The 15,199-nt window shown below is 34.3% G+C and overlaps 1 protein-coding gene and 1 long non-coding RNA gene across 5 annotated transcripts in view; one reads left to right on the top strand and one right to left on the bottom strand.

Moving 5' to 3' along the window:
* The window catches only part of LOC106464172 (myocyte-specific enhancer factor 2C-like), a 169,503-nt gene that overhangs the window by 66,537 nt on the left and 87,767 nt on the right, over nucleotides 1-15,199 (bottom strand). The window lies entirely within an intron of this gene.
* LOC111086951 overlaps nucleotides 13,999-15,199 on the top strand; it is a 50,372-nt gene continuing 49,171 nt past the window's right edge. Inside the window, exon 1 of the long non-coding RNA XR_002611666.1 lies at nucleotides 13,999-14,497. This is a non-coding gene — a long non-coding RNA (uncharacterized LOC111086951). The remainder of the gene's footprint in view (nucleotides 14,498-15,199) is intronic.

Here is a 15,199-nt window from a genome sequence, read left to right as displayed (position 1 = left end):
ACCAATTTTTAAAGTATCAAATTGAATTTTTGTTCAATAAAAAATCTTTCAAATGCGACTGTAGCTTTTGTTTCCCCAAAAAAAAACTGTCTTCAAAATAAGGGTGCGTCTTATATTCCGAAAAATACGGTATTCATAACATCCATCTAAATAGATTCGTCTATAATTTATATACTTATATTTATATCGAGGTGTACAACATTTTATAATCTTTTCCCCGTTTACACCACTAGATATTGACGGCAAGGCAATAAAACAGTTTGACTTATTTATGTTCATTCAGTTCAGAACAGTTCATACTAAAAACGGAGGCACATTATCCGACCAACCAGAGCTATTATAACAAGGTTTAATAACAAAAATAAGAATTGATCGAAATTTTCTACTTTTGATCAGAGAATAGTCTTGATCAAATGTTCGTTATATCGAATATTTAATTAAAACTTGTTTTTAATTTAGCAACATGGGTAACTTCATTCATATTTGCAAAAACAAAAGAAGTCGATCTGCCACAGTACCAGGCATGTTTGTAAACCAGAACAGAAACCTATTCGAACAACTGAGACATACGTTTAAATCTACTGAAGTGGATTAGAACTTCTCTTAACATTTATTCACAAAACAGAAATGCAATGCTTCAAGCAAATAAAATTGAGGATTATGTAAAAAAAAATATGAGCATTTAGCAGATTTTTTGGTTAAGAAAGTTTTAGACTATTTAACATACGCCTAGTAGATGAGTTTAATTCAATTCAGGATCAGGTACAATTAACAGGGAATTACAGAAATATTGAATCCGTTTTAGATGGAGGGGAGATATTTACGACTCTGTATTGAACAAATACGTCAGAAGAAATATTTGGAATCTACTTATTCATCGGCATTAGTATTCAGTCGGTGCATTTTAAAATATCATTATATTCCGTGGATTCAATTTTAATATGCGCGTGTTTGAGTATATGCATACACATATACATATATTTATTTTTTATTATTCAAAATGTACATTTTTTATGAAAGCGAATATTCAAACAACTGATAAAACAAGCGCCATCTTTTTATTTTATTTTTCGGAGTTGATTTTCTTGGGAATGTCAAAATAAAGAATATTTCGCCACCTGCATCTACATTGGGGTAATGAAATTATAGTTCAAACAATTTCAAAAAACTAAAAATACAATGAAGCGAGTAACAACACAGGTGTCTGGTATTTGCAACTTGAACGGCGCCTTATGCTACACATGGGCTAAATTTTGTACTACTTACCGAGAAAGAGCAACCAATCAACTGCATGGTTACTCTTAAAAACACAATAGCTCAGCGCTAATCTTGAGAACTTAGAACGATAAAATTAGAGGTTCGATATCCGCAGCGGGCACAGCGCATATACCCCATTATGTAGCTTTAGGCGTAAACGCAAGCAAAATTGAAGCGTGTTCAGCATCGTATCGCTAGCTCAAACCTTGGGCCTTTCAATACATAGCCTGGTACGCTAACCACTAGGTCACGCCTGACATTAAAGAATCGATTTCCTTAATCTTGAACGACTTTGTGAATCTAAATATACGTTTAGAACTTAAGGTTAATAATATGTATTATGCTACTACCTACCACCAGTAGTAAACTATAAGCAATGTAAAGTGTGGCATCTAATAATGAAAGTATAAAGTGCATAGTAATCTGTTGAATTATTGAAGTTCTTCTGAGCAATAATACATCTTTATTTGTTATCCAAGAGTTGTCCAGTACGATAAGAATTGACAATATTTCATTTACTTTTACCACATTTATTGATATTTTAAAGAAGGCTTTCCAGCTATTATACGTTGTTTAATGAGAAGAAAGTGCACTCTAGCAGTCCGGCCAGTATCTGTCAGAATAAGTGGTGAAACTAAATCTCATGGGATCTATGGGACACTGTTGTTAACTATTGTGAGGGCCCATCAAGAGGCAGAGGGGACCTCAGGGGTTCGTCAGTTGTGCCCGTGTTCAAAACATAAGTAGTGTTCCGTTTTGGTCTAAATTTCTTTTATTTATATAATTGAAATTTTTTGGTAGTGTAAGTCCTGTCACTTGACATAAAAAAGTTTGTTTATCACTAGTCGAAGTGCAACAACAACAAAAAAAAACTGTAAAAATAAGGCAAATACCAGTTTGATGAAAAACCAAACATTAATGTCCAAAATTGCAACTACCTCATGATTCATTCTGGAGGACGAAAAGTGAGGGTTAGTATGAAATTGACCTTCTATTTAAGGGTCTTGTATGCAAAGCACAAAATTCAAAGTACTGATGTGAAATGAGCATAGAATTCAGAAACAAATGGAAGGCCGAAATCAAAGGTAAGAAACTATTTTAAAGATAACCAACCCAGTGTTTAATGTTCTGAAAATGTTCATATTTATACGAACAACGCTTCTTTACTTTTTCATATACTGTATTCGTGACCGACGACTCATATAACATCTCGTTCTATCACTGATCTCGGCCACTGTGATGAGTGGACAAAAATGAAGATGGCTTTGATGTACCTCAAAATGAAGCCTTCTCTTGACGAAAGAGAAATAATTATCACAGCTAGTGCGCGTTTCGGTTTAATTTACTAATATAAGTTATTCAATACATACTTTTAGTGGTATTACGAAATATTACAACAGCCAATTAGTATGGTAGTGACGTTGTTATCTCCACCCTAAAGCATTATTTAAGTGATGGTTTAATTTACTAATATAAGTTATTCAATATATACTTTTAGTGGTATTACGAAATATTACAACAGCCAATTAGTATGGTAGTGACGTTGTTATCTCCACCTTAAAGCGTTATTTAAGTGATGGTTTAAATTTCTTACACTGGAAAGATTCGTCAAAATTCCTTCATGTCGAAGAGACTTGGGAGTTACACTAAAATCATTTATAAATGTTAACTTCTACTGAAATATGTACATCAGTTTTCGAATTACTTAGGTCATACCAATGACAACAACGCGAACAATCATTATTGTTCTTGATATTATATAATGCCCATTGTTTCTTAACACGGAGAGCAGACTTAAAAGGCGCATGAAACATAAATAAATAATTTTACCGGGTGAACATTTACAGATAGTAACAATGGGTGATTTCATTATTGTAGCTCAAACAATATTTAAGAAACCTGCATAAATAATTTTTGCTTCCTCTAATATTAATCTTTTATATTTATCATTCATGGCATTTTAGTTGACTTCAACAACAAAACACGAGATTGATGGTGTTTTTATCAGTTTAAATTACTGTGCACAATGATGTCTGTAGCCACATCTACAACACAAGTTTTAGGGTTAGTGTAGTTCTTGTAGTTGATCGTTTACTTTGCTCTCCAGAAAATGCCAGGGGATAAGAAAAAAAAAGTCACTAGTACAGACGCACCTCTTCGACTTCCTTAAGATGTCTGTGAATGCATAATTAGTTGATATTTGGACCACAGAATGGTTTTGCCTTCACGCCACTGACTGCCCTCAAACATAGTTGCATCCTCGGCTTATATCAGATACTGTTAGATAGTGTTTTAAGATAACCACAGCTGTTGTCAAAATGCAGTTCAAGCAGTCAACTGTCAACAAAATGTTTTAGTGAACCCCCGCCGTAATCACTGGCCAGATGGGTGATGGCCTTTGTTCGCACATAGACCCGTGTCAACTGTCAACCCGAATCGCTTCGAATTAGTTGTTCCCATTCGCGGCCGAACAATAATAGAAGAGCAAGACTGATATTTCTCTCTAACGCAATCCTTTCGTGCTCGTGTTACATCTGAACTAGATACTACAAAGATTGACGTAACAACAACGCCTGGACTGTGTAAAATTTTGTTTCGAGACAGAGCTTTCAACTAGTTTTTCCGTTATATTTTTTATATCATATTATGTAGAGGTTAATACACTATTTCTTGGCGTATTCGAACATTAATAAAGTGAATACTATTCGCCGAGTGCAATAATTCTAGATGGATATACCAAGGAAACCATGGAAATTGTCACCAGAGGGCGCTAAGTATTCTCTACGTGGCCACCATTTAAGCCACCTTGGCTTATAGAGGTAGACTACAGAACAGGCTTGAATTTAAAACTAAAAACACTTGGAGCTAATAAAAAAAACTTTAAAAGAGCCTACAGCAAAACAAAATGTCAGTGGCTCGATTCAATACAGAGATATTTGGGGTCGTGCTCCAAAAATATCATACAGCTGGCTTAAAAAAAAAAAAAGAGGGGTAGGTCCTAATATAACCCGATGGGGAAAGGTAGCACAACAAATGCTCATATCTACCGTAACTATAAAGGAACTTCTGATACATGGATTATTTTCTTCATTGATAAATGGTTAAAATCGGCAACCGATATTTCCAAGTACTCAAATAGCATAGCTTCCGCAGACTTGAACGTTAATGTAATTTACCAAATGAAACCACTAATGATCTGAAAATTGATGCACTATATAAGGTCACGTCGTCACAGTTCCATGCATCAGTATATTTAATTTTAACAATTACACTTATGCATTATATTAGTTTCGATTTAAAATAATTCTTATATTACAAACAATATATTCTTCTTTACCCTGTATGCATCGTGTTCTTAAATTTCTACAAATTTCAACGGACATTTTGTCCAAGTAGGTAATAAGTGTGGCAGTGTAATTAAAATTCTTCAGTTCTCTCCAAATATTACTCCTAACGAACTTTCATATTGCGTTATACACACCTTCACAAGTCTAATAGGTTTTAGTCACTTGTGGGGATCGTTTGAAAGTCTCCGACAAAACACACGTCCCTGACGAGTTTGGTTAAGCTACGTGATTACCACCATTATTTATCACTCTAAAATAGAAATGTTTATCAACAGTGATGCATAAGTTGGTAGACAAACTTTATTTATTTATTTATATTTTGAAGAAGAATAAAAATGAATTACGAAATTTACGAAGGCAAGATAATTATACATAAATCGAACTTACTTAACATCTATATAGGGCTTCTTATACACTGGAATGATGACGTCAAAGCTCGTGTTTTTTCAAATACTCACAAAATTATCCTTAATTACTTACGATGAGCGAAGGTTAATGAAAGAAAATTGAAGTAATCCAAGTGCATGCATTCTACTGAGTGAAAACAAAACATAACTGGTGATAATAAAGTTAGAATAATACTTGTTCTACTGATTAAAATTAAATAAATAGGGCAAGTTAGTTTAAATGTTTTAAAGTAAACTAGTCATTTAATGGAGCAAAGAGAAGATTTTAAAAGCGTATGCATTTCTCAACGAGATTACTTCCTACAGTGTGGAGAAACAGTAACAGTTCTTAAAAACAGACTTAGGATTAGGAATCAATGGAGAAGAAATAAGTGCTAACGACGCGCCTTAATTACAATGTTTGATAGATGGGAAAGTGGGGAAACAAAATTATGTTTTCATTTTGTATAAGCGAATGAAATGTTCTATAAGAAATAACTGAGACATTGGTCAGTCTTTCAGTGTGCATTCCTCCTACCCTATACCTCTTATCTAACAGTAAACCTCTCCATAGTTATCAATAATCTTAATTTTATGATGAAGAGCCCTTGTAGATGACAAACATCGATAATAACTCTTTTTAGAGTAATGGTCGGTAGTGTTCTCACGAGGAAGCTTTTGTGTCACCAGCACGTGATCCATTACATTCTCCAGTGCCTTTCCAGCTGGCTTGATTTGGCATCAATCCAAGTTAATGCTAAGCACCGAGAGCGGATGTTTAGATGACCAGCTGTGAAGAGCCTCACTGATTTCCATCTTCACAGAAGAATGTTGTTACTGGCTTTATTCTGATTTTGCTAAATATTGCAGTTATAATCAACGGCACTTTAATACGAGTTTTCCTATTGCTAGCATGTGATTTCAGCAAGGCACATTCAAACAAATAAACGCCAATTTGCATACACATGAATTGTTAACACTGTTACTAACTCTTTGTCTGAACTGTATGCTACTCAGGCTAAAATAAAACTATTCTGTATGATCCCGGCCAAACTACGGCCAAGAAAGCTTTAATGTCCTAGGTTGAATCATTAAAAATATTTACAAACAGCTTAAATTAAACGTGAAAACTGAGAAAGACCTACGTAAAATTGTTAAATTCTAATACAACTAGCTAAAAGTACCCATTAAAGAAAAAAAATTGTACAAAGGACAATGTTAGGTAATGTTCCCCTTCTTTCTTTTGGTATTGAATCCCTAATGATCTCATTAGATGCTAATAGCATATCCTGCTTTGTGGTAGCCAATAACTGACTTATTTAACTGATTAAGTATTTGTATTTTTAAATTCAAACCAAAAGTCTATAAACAACTAGAAATGTGCCCTATTTCATGGTCTTTTTATACCTCTTCTCAGGCAAACTCCTAAAACAAAATAGCCTAAGTACATCGTCTGACAGATTCCAGTTATAATACAAAAAAATAATGGTAATCGAGGTAGCCAACTGTGGGTGATGCAAGCCAAAAGTCTATAAAACAAAAAAGGTGGAAATGTGCCCAATTTCGTCTTTTTTATCCCCCTTCTTGAGCAAACTCCTAAAACAAGATATCTCATGTATACCGTCGGACAGTTTTCAGTTACCATACCAAATATTACGGTTATCGAGCCAATCAATTCTGTGTAATTGATGCTCACACACACCGTGGATCTTCTTTGAAGTAAGATAATAATACAATACTAGCCGCGACCCGCAAAACATTTGCAGTAGTTTTCATGCCCTTCGCTTGAACTTTCCTTATTCTATCATTTTCACGCACGGCATTTAAGCTACGCTTTCTTGCAGGTATTGTGTGTGAGATCGATAAATCCTGGTCAGTTTGGTAAAATTTTACGTGGTCAGACAAAAAAATTCACGTAGACGTAACTTTATTCAATAAAACTACATGTAAGAAAAACAATGCAGTAATAAAGTAATGGTATTTATAATAGTATACAGAGTATGAAACAGTTATTAGCATTCAGTGTATGACACGGTTTTACCAGTTAAAACAAAGAAACTCAGGCATAACTCAGCGGTAAGTCTGAAGGCTTATAACGATAAATATCGATATCTACGGAGGGTAGACACAGATAGCCCAAAGAATGAACAAATAAACAAACAAACATTTTTGGCGTTTATTTCAAGTCCTCTTAAAATTTCACTATGTAATATATTTCCTACCATGCTGTTATAAAACACAAAACATGACAAGTATCAGTTGTATCAGAGAAGTAATTAACTTGAAAAAACGTAACGAGGAGGTTTTGTTTCATACGAGTTGTTATATCCCATGCGTTTGGTCGAGCAGACGGAGTGCGCATGAAACAATCTTACTATAATGGACATAGCTTGTACGTCAGTATCTAAGCAACCAAAACTCCTGCGTCATCTATTGAATGGCACAAACAAAAATCCATACAAAATTTCACACTTTGGGTATTCAAGATTGAGACAATTAGAAAAATAACTGTGGTATGTGCAACACACATTTCTTTATAACATAACACAATTTTCAATAACGGTACTCTCCTCACAACAAGAATACGACTTTCACTAGGACTGTACGTGAAGGTTTGATTATATCTTTATTGATGTAATTTTTAAATGTTACTGAGAAACTGGAGTTCTTAGAAAAACTCATTTTTTCGTAAACGGTGACATTAACATACAAATACATTACAGTTTATATCAGTAAAATTTATGAACATTTTGAGCTCTGTACATTGAATCATTTTGATACAATGAGTAACGTATGACTAAAGAGCACAACCCGAACGCTTCTCCTGTGCAGTACTTCCCAGAAAAAAAAATCCATTTTCTAAATTTTTTTCAATGAGATATGAATTCTACGATTAGACAAACAGCCGCCCGTAGGTCGGCGTTTCTGCTAGTTATGTTAACCGTTTTTTAACAACATATTAGCTAACAGTCTTTTAACACTCATCACAGTAGTATATATATGCGCGCTATAAAAAAATTCCGCTGCAGGTCGGTCGGGCGAAAGCGGCAAAACGTCCCGTTATCGTTTTTTTTTCTCGAACAATATTCAGTTGCGCATGTTTTCTTACAAATAAAAACCTTTCTCCTTTGCTTTAATGAACGTTGCAGCCAAGGACTGGAGACAGCCTTTTAGCTTAGGTTACAAATAAAAACCTTTCTCCTTTGCTTTAATGAACGTTGCACCTAAGCTAAAAGGCTGCCTCCAGTCCTTGGCTTTCGTTCTTTGTCTTAATAACGAAGTACCTTTCACTCTCGTTTTTATGTGCTTTAAGAGATGCATGCGCCCGACAGGAAATCATCCCTTCTTGATGTGATTTGTATTCTCAAGCACGAAACACCAGTACACTTAGGTCACTTAAAATAGATATAAGTTGTAGACTCGCAGTCGCATCAGAGCATTGTAGATTCTCCTCGACATCCAAAATAGTGCTTCTGAAAACCACTTTTGCTAAAATGTAATTTCTTACGAATATTATAAAATCACAGAACTTTTCAGAAACCTAACTATCAGTAGAAAAACACGACAGCAGCACGCTACTCAGTTTACCCAACAACTCTGTGTCACGTCATTCAGTTTGTCCAACAACTCGATGAAGCAGGAGAAAAAACATTTTAACGAAGACGAAAGTATTTTTTAGAAAACAAACATGCGTGAATGAAATATTAATTTTTTGGTATTAATTAAAAAGTTTCATTTTATGACATATTGGGTTAAAGATCACAATGACTACTTAACCTGAGATTTTAAAGTAATAATCGCGATTGTCGTGAAATCTAAATTCGCTGTATCTACTGACATAAAGCCATATTTGTAATGTTTGTTTTAACGAATTCCGCGCAAAGCTACTTGGGAGCTACTTGCGCTAGCCGTCCCTAATTCAGAAGTAACAGACTAGAAGGAAGGCAGCTAGTCAATACCACCCACCGCCACGACTGAAAGAACGAGCATGTTCGTTGACGAGTACCGATCCCTACTCCCACAGATTGTGGATCGAGCACTCTAACCGTCATGATAGGCCAAACCTTGGCCTATGTGTAATAACTTTGAACCATTACGGAACTTACATTTAATATATTACGAAATTATTTCTCTACTTTCTTCAGTCCGTCAGTAACTGAATATAAATATTAGTTGCATTTATCATTCACATTTATTTACTAGTATTCCAATTCAAAGGAAAAATTGATTAGAATTCAAAAAAAAAGTGAAAAGCACATTTTGTAAAACAAGCATAATTATACTGTAACACAAAATAATGCAAGTGTTGCTAACTGTGATATTTAAAGAAACTCCCTAGCTCCAATAAAGGATATGACAAAACAAAACACTTCAACACGAAACGATGCAATAGGAGAGTCAACAGTCTTCGCATTTTTTATCATTCTGTAATTTCACGTTAATTATATATTTCGTACATAACTCTGAAAATAATCAATTCCTATGAAATGGTTACGTCAAACATTCGCTATAACTAGTAAGTATAAACGTCTCATAATTCAACTTTACCTTCAACTTGCAACGAGCGTTTGATGAAAGATATTTCAACTTCAGATAGATTTTACTTGTTTGTTGTTAAGCACAAAGCTACACGATGGGTAGCGAAATCCGGTTTCTAGCTTTGTAAGTCTACAGACATACCGCTGTGCCACTATATAAAAATATACTTGTGAACAAAGAAGAAATACTGAAATTCTTTTCACACGCACATTTTGCTGTGTTTCGTGTTTATCATTTTTCACACAGCCATCCTTGAATTTGGTTTGATAGACTAAATGGGAAGGCAGCTAGTCAACTCTATGTTCTAATCCAACATTGGGATTTGAATGTCACTCTTATAACACCCACATCTCTTAGGTGCAGAGCGCTATTTTGCGACAACGGGGCGTGAACCATGGACTTTCTGATCCACAGTCCAACATCATGAACATATACGCGTAGTTTATGAATATCTCATAACATTTTTATTATGTACTAGATATGTGTGTTTTATTATCATAAATCTCAGAAATCCATGTATTCTATAACTACCAATTTTAAAAACTATTATCATGTGCCAGGCGTGTCTACTTTATTACTATACGTTTCATAAACTATTATCATGTACCTGGCGTGTGTACTTTATTACTATAAGTTTCATAAACTATTATCATGTACCTGGCATGCGTACTTTATTACTATAAGTTTCATAAACTATTATCATGTACCTGGCATGCGTACTTTATTACTATAAGTTTCATAAACTATTATCATGTACCAGGCGTAAGTACTTTATTACTGTAAGTTTAATAAACTATTATCATGTACCAGGCATGTGTACTTTATTACTATAAGTTTAATAAACTATTATCATGTACCTGGCGTGTGTACTTTATTACTATAAGTTTCATAAACTATTATCATGTATCTGGCATGCGTACTTTACTACTACAAGTTTAATAAACTATTATCATGTATCTGGCGTGTCTACTTTATTACTATAAATTTCATAAACCATTATCATGCACCTGACATGCATACTTTATTATTATAAGCTTCATAAACTATTATCATGTACCTGGCATTCGTACATTATTACTATAAGCTTCATAAACTATTATCGTGTACCTGGCATGCGTACTTTATTACTACAAGCTTCATAAACTAGTATTCGATAATATTTTTAAAAACATAGCCGCGTAATTGAACTTCAGCTCTTGGCGTTAGTGCTTCAAATTTACTGTTGTAGATATAGACAAATCATGTTATTTCTATTGGTTTGGAGTTTTTGTCGTGCAAGTAACAAACACTATATGTGCCAGTCCTCAATGAATAATGGTTATTAATTATATTTTCTTAATATTTATCAGAAATTTTAAAATTTAAGACGCATTAGTTATAAAACGTAAATTGCATTTGCCAATACTTAAAAAAATAAACAGATTATTTCATCTATGACTTTTTTTTATTTGTTGTAAATTGAGCAAGACTTTATTATTTTATTTAAATGCTCTTTAAAACAAGGAATGGGCAAAATATGGGACAACAGTGAATACAAATTAAGCCTACTCTCCAACACATAAGCATGTTAAAATTATACTCCAACCAATGTCTACAATCGAAGATTTCCATAGTCTATTATACTTATTACTAAGCAACTTTTGTGACACAAAATATGAATAATTATTTCTAAAGCGAATGTCTTTAGGAACGTAAGCCTTAAAGTGTCATTAATTGCACATACTTTTATTTATAAAATACTTACGTGTTATATGCGATTATCAGAAGAGATACATATATAATTTTTTTCATATTTTATGCACACCTATTTGTTTTAGTGCAACTACATAGTGGGCAATTTGCGTTGTGTCCGCTGCGAAGACCGAACACCTAATTTTCGAATTACAAGCCCTAAAAGCTTACCGCTGAGACATCAGGTGAATTTTGTTTTATGCGTGTGTTTATGAGAAAACTCAGAAACTTAAATGACATTTAGATGCATGTTTCATAGGTAGTCTGAAGAATATTGTGTATTTTGGCTTACTCGTTTGGGAAATATTGTTTGTTTGTTTTATTCAACAGTAATATGTTTAAAAATATACACTGTACATGAATCAGTAATTTATTCTTCCCCATCTATTTCCTGAAAAGATTAAGCCTAATTATTTTGTAATACGAAAAAAATGACCTTGCTATTGTGTTTCCCAGCAGCTTCATTAATTAATTTTGTTGAAAGCTAGGATATTTAACTTGAGAAAAAATGTGATGCAGCACTGTAATCAGTCTAATAGGAAATCACAGTCATTAAAAATGAAGAACTTAAACTAAGATGTAATGATGTGGCTATAAAATTAAAAGTTCTTTTGGTTTGGGATTTTGAATGGTGAATACTACAAGCTCATTTACAGCTTCTCATTACACGAGTAACTGGTATTTTGTAAGACAAAGATGCTAAATAATGTATTTCTCTTTTCTTTTTTTTCATTTCTGGTAATGCCCATTTGACTGAAAATCCACAAAATGTCACAAATTATCAACTGCACATGAAGAAACAAAACTTCAACGCTAAAGATACATGGAAAACAAAGCTTGGACTACCTGCACTTAATTTCCTTTCAATCTCATATACATTCCTATTCAGAAAAGAGCGTACCGAACTGTGAATCCTAGTGTTCGCGTCACGTTATCGCAAAAATAACGCTTTGGGTCTGTGGTTGACTGGCAAATCAACTATTCAATCAGAGTTGCCTAACAGCTTGCAGTGTGTGCTGTTGACTTGTTGTCTTCCCTCTAGTAAATAATTTCAAAATTAGGGACTGTCGTAGATAGTCCTTGTGTAGTTTTGCGAGAATATCGGAAACAATCAATCAGACTTGTTCACCTCAACACAAGACAAATTCTAAGAGCTTGTGATCTGTTACGGCTATCAACTAAAATTAATTTGCTGTACGCCCTTTTATTTCAACAGTACTCCGCTTCACTTCAATCAGCTAACTTTTCTACAAAATAATCCAAAACGTCTGCCCCTTGATGAATATGTTTCCTACGTATAAATAAACACGCAATAGACTTCGAAAAGGCTTCCAGTAGTTTTTAAACAAATACTCACGCGCAAGTACTTATATCGACAAACACAATCAATAAGCCTTCTTTTGCCAGTTTGAATGACAAGCGTATTGTGGTAAGGTGGGGACCCAAATATTCTGCTCCGCGTATGACCCCTGGTATCCAGTTCTGTGCAAAACAAGGGTTGCTTATTATAATTCCCGAACTCTTACAAAAATATTACGAGAGAAAATATTTACTCGCGATAGTTACGTAGAATTAATTCAATCAAGTTAACTTACCTTACACAATAGAATATAATATCATGGGATTATTAGTACTACAGTGATATCAAAATGCTTACCTCATATACAATGTATTTCTTTATGCATATATATATGAAGTTGTAGGCTTTTTAGCACTACAATGAATTCATCAATCTCCTTGAAACTTGGCTATCTTCATTATGTTTTGTCCTATACAAATATAGTATTTATCCAAACCATATCTTGTGATGTTTGTCCTTCATAAAGAGTAAAGGTGTTTATGCATGTTATAAGATACCATGCGAGATTTTCCTCTAATATACTAACTCATCTGGTATTTATTTGCCAAGTCCATTCAACTTCTAGGCTTTCTTTGTAAAAGTAAACACCGAGTAGGTCATTGCTGTACATAAGTCCTACACAGGGTTTACAAAATAGAAGCCGTTATTTGTAGTTGTTTATCGAAACAGTTAAGCCTTAACATATAACTCTTACTAGTTATACCACTGCTCTTGGGGTTATTAAAGTTATTGATTTACCAGATATACAGTGAACCTCTAATGCTTATCCGTTAATTTATGGCAGTATCTCACTAGTCATTGGAATAGATGGAGGCAATATCATGTACCAAGCATATTATGGTAGATGTAATGTCGTGTTTGTTTGATTCTGCTGATATAGTTTCACCAAACGTTTATATCAGAAAATATAAAATGGGTGAATGAATGGATAGACAGATAGATAGATAGATGGGCTAGCAAACGGTAAGATGACACTTCTCTGTATTTCATTGCCTTGAGTGCATTCCCTCAAAATCCTTCCAAATATTTCTCATAAAAAATCCTTTCCGCCACCCACGATGAAATTGCCTGAACTCCATATATTATCTCAGTGAAACTCCCTATAACAAGCTTAGATTTTGGTTTTACTTCAGAGCATCCTGAAACTAAATACATAATAAGTAAGCAACTGAAGACGACGAGAGTTCCTTCTGATTCCAAGCAAGCTGCCTAAGACTAAGTAACACGAAATATATAGTATGTGCCCGTCAAAAATACATCCTGCCCAGTACGGGAATAACCTCAGAGTTGGAACCTTAAAAATAACCGTCACCATAACTCCTCACTCGTGGATAAAAGTAACTGGCTAGCTGGAATTAGAAATTCTAAAGTGAAACCTTCCAAAATTAACTGCAAATCTAAACAACCCGGTATAGAATCTGGAGGGTACAGCCAAAAGACTCAGCTCGGGACGATACAGTTACTTCTTCATGGTTTGATGTTAGACCGGGGTGACTATGTTCCATCATAGGATACAAAAACATCAAATATGCTCAACAAAGGAGAAACTATAGCGAGTGAAATCGAACAACTTACAGAGGATAAATATGCACTGTAATAATTATTCTTGCTGGGTGTTGTTGAGGATAAAGTGTATGGTGATTCTACAACAGTTTAGAGATGGAATTATAAACTACATAAGAAGTCAAACTGGTGATTAGAAATACATCTTATCAATCTGCAGTTCTAAAGCAACCAAATAAGCTTCCCTTACACCAAGTTTTCCTTCCAGTGATTAATTACTACTTCATGTTCTCCGGTCAAATGAATCGTCGATCAACACTGAAAAGGTGAAATTATTCCATGAGCCACAGTTCTTCAAAAAACAACACAAGCAGGTAGTTTATGCGTTTTTATTTTATTTCACTTTCTCTTTACAAGCACTTGATTTTCAGTCCAGGAATTGATTGATATGCGTTCTTGTTTTATTCAAGTGCTACATTAAGGATTCGTAACTAGTGACTTTTAGTATAGTTTCATTATGCTCAGTTCTCTTTAGTTTTGATTTTTAAACGGGTACAGCTTTTCAGGTGTCTCTAGATAAGTTAAAGAAGTGATTATTATCTAGATTGGAAGGCATGATAAAAATGCACGAAGGCTGGGAAGTGGTCTAAAAGTTAACGTACCAGTCTGTGAAGCTAAGGATCCATGGTTCGCATCCCATTGTCTCAAAATCACGCTTCGCACTTTGGTGTTACGGGTGTGTTATAAAAATTGAATCTTGCTTTTCTATTAGAAAAGCCAAAGAGTTGGCAGTGAGTGTTGTTAACTAGATGCCATCCCTCTAAACTATGGGTTCAAAATTAGGGATGACTAACACATATGGTCTTCATGTAGCTTGTTTGTTTTTGGAATTTCGCGCAAAGCTACACAAGGGCTATCTGCGCTAGCCGTCCCTAATTTAGCAGTGTAAGACTAGAGGGAAGGCAGCTAGTCATCACCACCCACCGCCAACTCTTGGGCTACTCTTTTACCAACGAATAGTGGGATTGACCGTCACATTATAACGCCCCAAACTCCACCATGTCTTAAGTATGTTT

This window comes from Limulus polyphemus, unplaced genomic scaffold (genome assembly GCF_000517525.1).
Source record: "Limulus polyphemus unplaced genomic scaffold, Limulus_polyphemus-2.1.2 Scaffold1578, whole genome shotgun sequence".
Lineage (NCBI taxonomy): Eukaryota > Metazoa > Arthropoda > Merostomata > Xiphosura > Limulidae > Limulus > Limulus polyphemus.
Note: the sequence above shows the minus strand (reverse complement) of the source record. Positions and strands in the feature narration are given on the sequence as shown.